The following is an 11381-nucleotide window of genomic DNA, read 5'->3' on the forward strand; positions in this document are numbered from 1 at the left end:
GCTGCTGGAACAAACCCACAAACCTCTGATGATCAAGTAAAATCTGACCATCAGATTCCTGCATCTGGTCAATCTTCCTCTTCATGTTTGTCGCATAGCTATGTGCGAGCTTATGCAATTGTTTATTCTCCTGCTTTAGCCCTCTAATCTCCTGTTTGAGACTCGTCACTTCAGCTGCCAATGATTCAACTTGACGGGTTCGAGCAAATAGGCGTTGGGCCATATTAGACACAGAACCTGCACACTGCACACTGAGAGCCAGAGAATCCTTAACAGCCAACTCATCAGACTGTTTGGAAAGTAGTCTGTTATCTCTGGGAGTGACAAGGTTTCGGGCCACCACCGCAGCGGTCATATCATTCTTCACCACCGAATCCCCAACGGTAAGAGGACCAGTAGGGGATATGAAGGATGGACGCCATATGTTGTCTGGAAAATGCGGGACTGCCTCTTCACAACGAAAATTCAAGTGTGCTTTGAAACGAAGTGTGCCTCTATAAAAAATCAGCACTCGACAGGATTTCAGAGATCGAAGAGGCGAGCTCAAAATTCGAAGAGGCCAATTCAAAAATCGAAGAGGTGCTAGCTTCCTCAAAAGCTGGGCTTGCTCGAAAACCATGGGCCAATCTTCCTTTCCAGACTTGTCCGCACTTGTCATATGCAACCTCTGCACTCGACGGGGCTCAGAAATCGAAGAGGCCAATTCAAAAAATCGAAGAGGCAAGCTCAAAAATCGGAGAGGCATCTTGCTTTTCCAGACACGTCAGCACCCGTCACCCACAAACTCAGCTTTGCAGAAATCACGGGCAATTTGTCGAAGCGCTGATCCCAGATATTGAAGAGGCGCCAGTCTTTTTCAGCCGCGTCAACACCTGTCATATGCACACTCAACTTTGCGCAAATCACGGGCAATTTGTCGAAGATTTTCGGTGAAGGAGAAAACACGTGAAGTTTACTGTTCAATCATCCAACGGTTGCCAACAAGAGTGAAAGAACAGTACCGGTTATTAATCCATATAAATGTCCACCTTCACCTTCCATAGCAAGGCAGACATACAAAACCTTTCTTCATCTCCGAGAATGCCTTCCCAACGAAGCCTCTCGAGTTACTTAGTGTTTCTTATTCCTTGGGGTACCTCTGCAAACAAATGACACCAAAGCAAAAGTATCTCATATCAACAGGGTAGAAAGCAAGAGTATCTCATATCATGCTTTCTCCCCGTCATTTCCTTTGTCCTTGTTCTTACCTGCAAAGACAAGGATAAAGAAAACAATATGCCGGAACCTCCACTCAAACTCGGGTAAGGAACCGACTGCTTGGAACCCTTCCCTGATTGCTTACTTAGCATTGCTCTCGAGTACTCGTCTCCCACTGCTGCTGTACTTCGAAAGAAGCTGCCACATCTGCATGAAGAACAGATAAGGCAAGTGAAAATGATACCTTGCAGCATGTGGAGACAACGTGCAGAAAAAACAAGCAGAGAAGAATGCAGCCTGCACAGTCAACTCAGCAGAAGGAGTCTGAGATGAGGAACTCGAGAAGATGCCACATCTGCCTAAGGAACAGATAAAGGAAATGAAAATGATACCTTGACGCATGTGGAGACAAGTGCAACAAAGCACGTGCTGATTCATCCGCTACTTCTTCAAAATCAAAAGTATCTCATATCATCAGGGTTGCAATCACTCTGGACGGTGAACTCGTTTTGACCCTCAAATTCTTGGGTCGACTTACTAGGCGTTGTGGACTGCACGTGCCGATTCACCACCCTTGAATCAAATCCTTAAAGATCAAGTCACCAACTGGAAGAAGAGCCCATCAATCTTGAAGATCATACCGTTGACCAAACTGCTTAGGGGTGAATTAGAAAGATTGAACAAAGCAACAAGTCGTCACCTTCACCTCGTGCCTGCTTGCCATGTGTTTGAGTCAACCTTCAAGAATCAAGCCTTAACGGCTCTTGAAGAAGCTTCCAACCAAATTCAAGATCAAGCCTCGACGGCCCTTGAGGAAATCACAAGTCCGATTCAAGATCAAGCGTCCACCATATTTGAATCAAATCTAGTTCAAGAATAAGCTGTGGAAAATCAACAATTGGAGGAATCCAAAAAATCCTCCAACCCAGTTCAAGATCAAAGCTGTGGAAAGTCAACAAAGCGCAAAAACAAATACGTACCGATTCATCCACTACCAAAGCCAAAGATCATCTACCACATGAAGCTCCTTGTGGTCCAATTTCAACCTTCAAGATCAAGCCTCGACGGCCCTCGAAGAAATTTCAAACAAAGTCCAAGAACAAGCCTCAACGGCCTTTGAAGAAATCTCCAGCCCAATTCAAGATCAAGCCTCGATGGCCTTTGGATTGACATATACAGTAAGGGACTTCAAAACGCATCTCCTACACGTGACAAGCACATGTATACGACGCACCTTGAAGTGGAGGCATTTGTAGACATCGAAATTGCGGTGAAATAAATGTTCACCAACGCATTAAAATTTTGACGTGTCAGGGCATACATGGCATATGCCACGTGTCATACAAATTGTACACATGGTGTGTGACTCAACAAAATAAGAAGAAATACCCTTGGAGGATTACACAAGTTTTTCTTCTCATTTTGGGCAATGACAAGGCAAGCACATTTCAATCCATTGAAGATCAAAACAAGGTTTTCTTCTCATTTTGGGCAATTACAAAGCATGCACATATCAAGTTTAAAATGATATTAAGTGGAAAATTAGGCCATAAAATTACCACTTCAAGTTTAAAATTGTATTAAGTGGGAAATTAGGCAATGGTGCTTGGAAAAGAAAAAAATATTTTGTGGTGGTGATTCATTCTCAAAGCCTATAAATAGGCTTCTACATCAAGGTATCAACAAACCAATTCACAAATACATTTCTCTACTCCCAAAATGGAAGAGAATACTCCCCACACATCCAAAATCCTTGAAGCTTTGAAACTCTAAAGCTCTCAAGCAAATCTTGAAGGATCAAGAAAGCCCTCTTTGTTCTTCATCAAATCCTCCTTCAAGATCAAGCCCAACGGCCCTTGAAGAACTTCCACCAATTCAAGATCAAGTCTCGACGGCCCTTGAAGAAAGTGTTCATCGTTCATCATCCGTTCATCCTAAGATCAAGCCCCAACGGCCCTTTGGATCAACAACATCAACAAATCCACACAATTGTTCATCCTAAGATCAAGCCCCAACGACCCTTTGGATCAACAACATCAACAAATCCACACATCCAACCGTTCTTCAAGATCAAGCCCAAAAGCCCTTAAAGATCCGTTCATCACCGTTATTCAAGATCAAACCTTAACGGCCCTTGAAGAAACACTCATCCTCAAGATCAAGCCCCAACGGCTCCTTGAAGATCCACTCAAATCCACCTTCAAAGATCAAGCCCACGACCCCTTGAAGAAACTTCCAACAGTTCATCCAAGATCAAGCCTTGACGGCCCTTGGATCAACGAAACATCCACAAATCAACACCTTACGGAGATCGAATCAGAGGATCAAATTTGAGAGAGATTGTAACCCAAAATCATCAAACACAAATATTATTTTATGCACGTTGTTCTTGTTTCTTTCGTTTCAGAAATTTTCCGTGTTCACAATATCGTAGTATCAAACTGTTTTAATTGGTTCTGCATACATACCTACGATTCACTTGCACATTTGATTGCATATATATGTAAGCAGAAAACATGTGTACTTGATTTGAAGAAAACTTGATAAGCCAATTTGGGATGTAAACATTCTATTCGTGTTTAATATACATATATATGTGTACACACACACACACACACACATGTATCATCCGTTTCTAATCACACACACACACATGTATGATCCGTTTCTAATCATCTAAGTTATGTTCAAACTGTTTTTGGGGCTCAAAAGCTTTGATAGAGATGTGTTGGTGTTTTATCCTCTTTGGGCCTGATTACTTCTCTCCCCTTTTCCATTGGGCTTTCATTGCAGAGTTTTCATACAAGAAAAATAAAAAGGAGAGACATAAATCTCTGATGCCGGGATCTTGCATCGGCAGTCAGAGGAAAACACACTACAGGCCCCATGCTGACTCCTCATCCCTGTGCTAATAGCCAGAGGAAAAACACTTAAGGCCCTATGACAACACCATAACCGTCGCCCGGGACGGACCGGAATCTATCCTTTCATCCCGTAGTGGAATAGGGACCACTAGGTAAGTACAAAACCATGGAAGATATATACAATAAAAAAACAACTTCATAGTATAAAGTCATCCATCATCTATACTATAAAGAGGTGTTCTAAACATGTTCTAAATATTATATCGTCATCCATCAGATATTCTATAAAAACACGGGTTATAGGAAAAATAGTAATAATTCAAAATAGCATCAGTAAGCATGTTATCTCAAAGTGTTTCATAGAACATAATTGTTAAATCATGTTTTTCCATGTATGCATTTCTACTATTAAAACATGCATTTTTAGAAGGGGTCCACTCATAGATACTTAGCCGTCAAAGAGCCACGCAACTAGCAAAGACAGAAACGCTAGTATAATTGCCCCTAAGCACATAAATGGTACATTTAGTTAAACTCTACTCAAACAATTTAATTTGGAAAAACGGACTTCAACAACGGGTGTAGGATGCTGAAATTAGCCTATGAGAGGTCCCGAACGAAAACCCAAAAAGTCAACGATCAAAGTCAACGCTGACCGGTGATCGAGTCAACGGTCAGACCGGGTCAAAGTCAACGGGTTATGGATCCGGGTCAGACCATGTTAAACGGGTTGGTCAAACCAGGTCAACCCAGTTTAGGGTTTAAGCCTTAGGGATTAGGTATAGATTTAAAGTTAATAGGTCTAGAGAAATAGGGAATTAGGTTAGGAGCTTCTGGGCTCGGCCCAGACCCACACGGCCTGAGGGCCACATTTGAAAAGGTTTTGGGTTGAGTCAAGGGGCCAAAAGCCCTAAGAAACAGCTCAAAGGAAATAGGTAAGGGTATTGGGCTGCATCAAAACGGGCTTAAGGCCCGTGGGTTTAGAAAACGGCCTGAAAGGCTTTGGTTGAAACGGAAAAGTATAATTATACCTTTGATTTGCTGTAGAACGGCTAGTGGTGGTCGAAAAACCCCTCGACAACCACGGGCTCGCCGAAGTTGTGTTTGGCTTTTCCCCGAGCCGATCTCACTTTAAAACCTTGGAAATAACGAGTAAAACTCAATAAATCTCTTCCAAGCTTCACACTAGAACAAAAAGAGAGGAAAATTCGAACTTACCAAACTGGAAAAACAATTAAAACTGCAGAAGAGTTTTCCGGGACTTTCAGTGTCTTGCTGCGACGGGGGGGGGGGAGAGAAAGACGAGGTTTTGATGATGTTGATGGTGGTGTCTTCCTCGTAGATGGTGCAGCTGTGTGTGGGTGAGGTCACGGTGCAAGAGAGGAAGAGATGAGAAAGTTTCGAGAGAGAGGAAAGGGAGAGATGACTCACAGGTCCAAGGGAAATGAGAAGAAAGGGGGCCGGGTAAGGGGAAACCAAAAAGAAGAAAAAAAGGGCCACACGGGCACACACATTAAGACCTAAAACAATTTTAAAAGAAAATAACCCAAACTTAGAGAAATTACAAATTAATTTGGGGGTGGGGTGTAACAATCTACCCCCTTAAAAAGAATTTCGTCCACGAAATTTAAAATTACTTACTAAACTGAAATACTCAAAAATAGAAAGAAGAATATACATATAAAGATAAATTAAGTCAGAGTTGGTGCATCAAAGAGAATATGCCACACCGTCGCGATCGGGTTGCAAAATTGTCACATCCCAGCCCGGGCCCCCACCCCATCCCAGGCTTGACTCCGTCATAGCACGATATTGTCCATTTGGGCCCCGACCACGCCCTCATGGTTTTGTTTCTATGAACTCACACGAGAACTTCTGAGTGGGTCACCTATCATGGGATTGCTTTCGCGCGAACTCGCTTAACTTCGAAGTTCCTACGGAACCCAAATCCAGTGAGCTCCCAAAAAGTCTCGTGTTAGGTAGAGACGAGAATATACATATAAGGCTTAGAGAATCCACTCCCCCGGGCGATGTGGGATGTTACAATCTACCCTCCTTAGGGGCTCGACGTCCTTGTCGGCACACTTCCTGCCAAGGATTGGCTCTGATACCAAATTGTCACATTCCGACCCGGACCCCCACCACTTCCCAGGCCCGACTTTGCCGTAGCATGATATTGTCATCTTTGGGCCCCAACCACACCTTCACGGTTTTGTTTCTGGGAATTCACACGAGAACTTCCCAATGGGTCACCCATCATGGGATTGCTCTCTCGCGAACTCGCTTAACTTCGAAGTTTCTACGAAACTCAAAGCCAGTGAGCTCCCAAAAGGCCTCGTGCTAGGTAGAGATGAGAATATACATATAAGGCTTAGAGGATCCACTCCCTCGGGCGATGTGGGATGTTACACCTTTTCTTGAACACTTATGCCACAAAGCTATCAATCTGCCCACGTACTTTTGAGAGTCGACAAACCCCTCGTTTACCCTGGTCGGTCGATACTTACCAAACGGACGTGTCCTTTTCTAGGCCCCTTGGTCTTTTTTTGTCGTGACTTTATCTTGGGCTCTTCATACCTCCTTTTCTGGCCGACACCTTCATATGAGCCTAAAAATGCCTAGTATTAACAATATCTAATATAGTTGACCAATTGATCGATTTAGCCTAATCTCATGCATGCATATCTTTGACAATACTTCGCATTCTCAATGTTAGAAACAGACACAAGTTCACATTCTTCCTTAAGAAATTAGAACACAATAATGGGCAAATTTATAATTTCTAACATGAAAAAAAATATTTAGAAATATACATATTCACACCCAAATAAAAACTAAGAACACGTACCATGTTTGAATACATTTCTATAAGATATAACATAAAGGGAGTAGAAATTAAACGAATAATTTAAAGCAAAGATTGAAGTTTAAAGGGGCACTTTGATCTAGGTCCAAAAAATTCAGCTGTTTTTTAATTGGGTCCAATTTTATTTGATTTTCTATTACACTTGTTTTGCCCCTTGAAAATAATTTTTTTTTAATTCTTTAAATTTGAATCTTCAAATACCTTTATCTACCTGTTTTCTAATTAAAAACACATTAATACAAATCTTATAAGTTTATCAAAAATTAAAAGAAACATTGCCAAAGGTAGATAAAAAATAAAATAAAAAATTTGTGATGTATGTAGAATCTATGATAGAGGTTGACTATGAACAAAAACCTATTGTATAGATGGATAATACAAAATAATCTGTGATACATATAGACTATGAACAAAAACATATTGTGATAACACAACTAATTTGTGATATATAGGTAGATAAACACAATTAATCGTAGATAGATTATTAACAAAATATGTAATATATATATATATAGGTAGACAAATACAATTATTCATGATACATGCACAGTATAATATAAAAAGATATATACATATATATATATATATATAAAGGACAAGTGATATAGGTAGATTTTGATAACCCGTTCCTAATTTTATTATTTTATAAATTTTAAATGAGTGAAATGACGAAAATACCACTAGGAGTGAGATTTTTGACTTTCGTTGACCGTCATATTGAAATACTTATGAACCATCCTCTTAGCATATCGTCGTAGTACTCGTCGCTACGAACATGTGAGCACAACCGAAATTGAAATCGAAGCTACGATGAAGATTTCACAAAACTATGAAGTAGAAGGCTATTTCAATAAATACATTATTTCATATTCACCCTTATTATTTTATTATTATTTTTTCAGATGGGATATCTATCCGTGGGACCCACTCACGTGGGTCTCCTCTCTTCTGTGTCCCCGTGTCCCCTCCTTCCGAGTCTCCCGAATATCTCTCTCTCTCCCCCAGTATTTTTTTCTTTCTTTCTTAGAGCAGTTCCACCGGGGAACCTTTAGGCCAGCACCCAGCCCAATTATTGGCCCGGCACCCAGCCAATCCATTCCAGCCGAGCAGATAGGCTGGCACCCAGCCCAAGCTGGTCTCTAGGCTGGCTCAGAATGTGCTGAGCCCTTGCCCGGCCTACATGATGCCAGGCGATACCGCCACGTCTCCTTGAGCTGAATTCGAAGCTCTCTGCTTTCCTTCCACCACCACCCCAACTCGAGCTTCCATATCCAAAACCCTCCCTCTCGGTCTTGGGCTATTGCTCGGAGATGCAGCGATTGAATAGATCGGTGACGAAGTAGCTGACGTAATGGTCTGAATCGGAGGCGGCGTCGGAGAACCAGTCGCAATCGGAGGAGCTCCGGGGATCGAGAGGATCGACGGCGAAGGGTTTGCAGTTTTGGTTGGCACACCAGTGGGTGAGGGGATCGGGGAGGAGGGTTGGGTGGGATTGCGGGTCGTCGGGTTCGTTTGGTGGTTGCGGCTCGTGGGGTAGGGCCGAACTTGGCTAATCTCACATGGGTTTTGGTGGTTTGAAGAGAAGAAAAAGAAGAAGGGAAGAAAAAGTGGTGAAACTGTGCTTGACAGCACAGTTGGAAAATCAGGGAAGAAAAAGAAGAATGGAGTCCAGAGAGTACTTTCATAAAAATTATTATTTTATAATAAAAATTAATAATATTTTAATAAAATTGACTAGGCTATTTAGTTTTAGGGGTGGAGATGCTTTGGCCTATTACTGTTCATTGGAGTCTGTTACTGTTCACTTGAGTGGATAAATGCGCTGGGTGCTGGCGCAAAGTCCACAGGGGTGGACTTGCTCTTATATTCATACTCTCGGTCTCTTCTTCTCTCTCGTAGCTCTCTATCTCAATCTCTCTTCTCTCTATGAACCACAGAGAAGATAGGACGAAACCCAAACCATCGCAGCACCACACGAGTGGACCACCATCTCCTCATTTATGCCGTTTTGCTCAGGGCACCCTAACTTGTGGTCTACTTCCCATTCAGTGAGAACCATCACTGTTCACCCATTTAACTTACCATGGTGAGCCTCGAACTCTCAACTCCTTGTTATTTTGAAGTTTTATATTGTTGTTCAACTTTGAAATGAGATTTGGGGGAAGGTTGGTGCAGATGAAGTTGGTGCAGATGAACCTCGGGGGAGATCCCCAGATATTTTGGAAGCTTGGACCCGTGACCATTTAGCCCATTTCAGAGGATTTTTCCGGCCATCTCGGTGACGTTTGGCCCTCGAAAATGGTATAGCGTTGTTCACTACATTTCTAGCTTCATGCTTGTTTTTTAATCACTAAAAATGGTTAAGTATTGGACACTAAATTAGCCTTCAAATTTGGGATGAAATATCTTAGATTCTGGAAAACTTAGACCGTGGCCATTTAGCCACTTTCAGGCCATTTTTCCGGCCAGCACCGACCTTAATTCGGCCCTACTTTGGTATGGTTTTGTTCCTGACATTTCTAACTTCAAAATGGCTTTTGAATCATTGAATTTCGTTGGAGATCGAGCTCCAAATGAGCTTTGGAAGTCAGCCGAAATCTGCAAATTCTGCAGATTTCTTGAGGAAGGCGCGTGGGCGCGCGCGACCTTGTGGTGGCTCGTGCGGCGGCCCGTGGAGGAACCGAAGTCGCTCCTTAGGTTTCTCAACTTGCCAAACCTGAATCCATTCTCCATTTTCTGAAATTCGACCCTTTTAAAATAGTTACTTTATTAGCTGTACTTTGTACGAAACTGCATAAGTACGTTAGTACGTTATATATTTACGTTAATGGTTTCGTTTTTAGGCGAAACACATCGCAAGGATTCTCGATGCTACGAGACGGGTTCGACTTGACTACATGATATGTGAGTGGGTATTTTTGTTTTCATATATATATATATATATATATATATATATATTGTATAGTTTCCACTGCTTTTAATTTGGTTTATGCATATTATGCCACGATTTACTTAATTTTAAAAATGCTGTTATGTGGCTAAGATTTATATTTTCACGGCATATTCATGTACATTTTACTTGCTCGTAAATATTATAGTGTTGTGAAATACTAAAGTAATTCTATGGGACGCGCATGTAAGTTCAAGTGAGTTTATTGTGTTGTTTGGAATGACTGAGTTATGGCATGCTCATATTCATATAGTGACTCATCATTGCAGCACCACACGCTCGCCTTGGATCCAAGTAGGTGCTAACCATGTCGTACAAATTGTAATAGGCAATTCCGACTCGTATGTGACAGCAATTAACGCTAGCCTTCACGTGATTGTAGCACTATAACGTATATTATTACACCTAGTCCAATCGTACATGTCACATTAGGTGACTCCGACTTGTGTGCTAGCATAGATTGATGAGCAATAGGTGCAATCGTACAGGTCACATTAGATGACTCTGACTAGCGTGCTAGTATTGACTGTTGAGCAGATGATTATATTTACATTGCTGTTGAATTATTATGTTGTGGCATACTTCTGATTCAATTGTTGGCATGCATTTGATTTCATACTTATACGTAGTATGATTTTAGGAAACTATACGTGTTTTACGGTAAGGGGTTAGTATGTTTAGAAAGCAAATGGTTTTTATAAACTTTTATTTTTGTGCCCACTCACCCTTTTGTTTTTCGCCCCTCCAGGTTTTAGTAGCTGAGTTTTTGTATCGACGATGACTCATGGCAAATCTTCATATAAGTGGTTATCCCCGAGGGTATAATTCTCAATCCACTATACTGTACTTTACTTATGCTCTAATGTCATGTGTGAAATGGGTTCATTCCCGCTCACATGTGCACTCTTGTATTTAGAGGCACTTTTAGGTTTTAAATTTATTCACATTTTCACATCAATACACTTTATGGTTTCGTGACCCTCCAGGTATCGCCCATCACAGTTTGATTCGGAGTCAAGGCAGACATTTTGTGTCAGGGTGTGTCATAAAAACAAAACAAAAAATTGTGAAGAAAAATGATATTGAGGGAGGAAACACTAGAGAAAATGCTAATTCGATGAAACTTCAAAGTTAAAAAAAATATAAAACGGAGAATGAAGCAAAAAATAAACTAAAATAAAGATGAGACGAAGAACCCAAAATACAAAATTGACTAATGCAATATATTTTTTTAACCAATCAAATGTATATTGATCATCCTTATGGAAGGAGGAGGAGAAGAAGAATATTATGGAAGAAGATTATTGTGCAAAATAACGGAGGAAGAGAGATATTGTGAGGGAGAACACTACTACAATATTAGCTTTAGGTGGCGGATGATAGTGGCGGATTTAGAAAAATATTGTCGGATAAATTATATCCGACACATTATTTAATTAGGAGAGAAATGAACGGTTTGGGCAAGGGGAAGAAAAAAAGGAGATTTAAATCCCTAATCCTATAA

At 41.1% G+C, this 11381-nt stretch overlaps 1 long non-coding RNA gene across 1 annotated transcript; it reads left to right on the top strand.

The window, feature by feature from the left end:
- The first annotated feature begins 9113 nt into the window (after positions 1-9113).
- On the top strand, positions 9114-11157 carry LOC126592090 (uncharacterized). Its single transcript, XR_007612599.1, has 3 exons — positions 9114-9228; positions 9771-9831; positions 10626-11157. It is a non-coding gene; the product is annotated as an uncharacterized LOC126592090 (long non-coding RNA).
- The last annotated feature ends 224 nt before the right edge of the window (positions 11158-11381 follow it).

This window comes from Malus sylvestris, chromosome 12 (genome assembly GCF_916048215.2).
Source record: "Malus sylvestris chromosome 12, drMalSylv7.2, whole genome shotgun sequence".
Classification (NCBI taxonomy): Eukaryota; Viridiplantae; Streptophyta; class Magnoliopsida; order Rosales; family Rosaceae; genus Malus; species Malus sylvestris.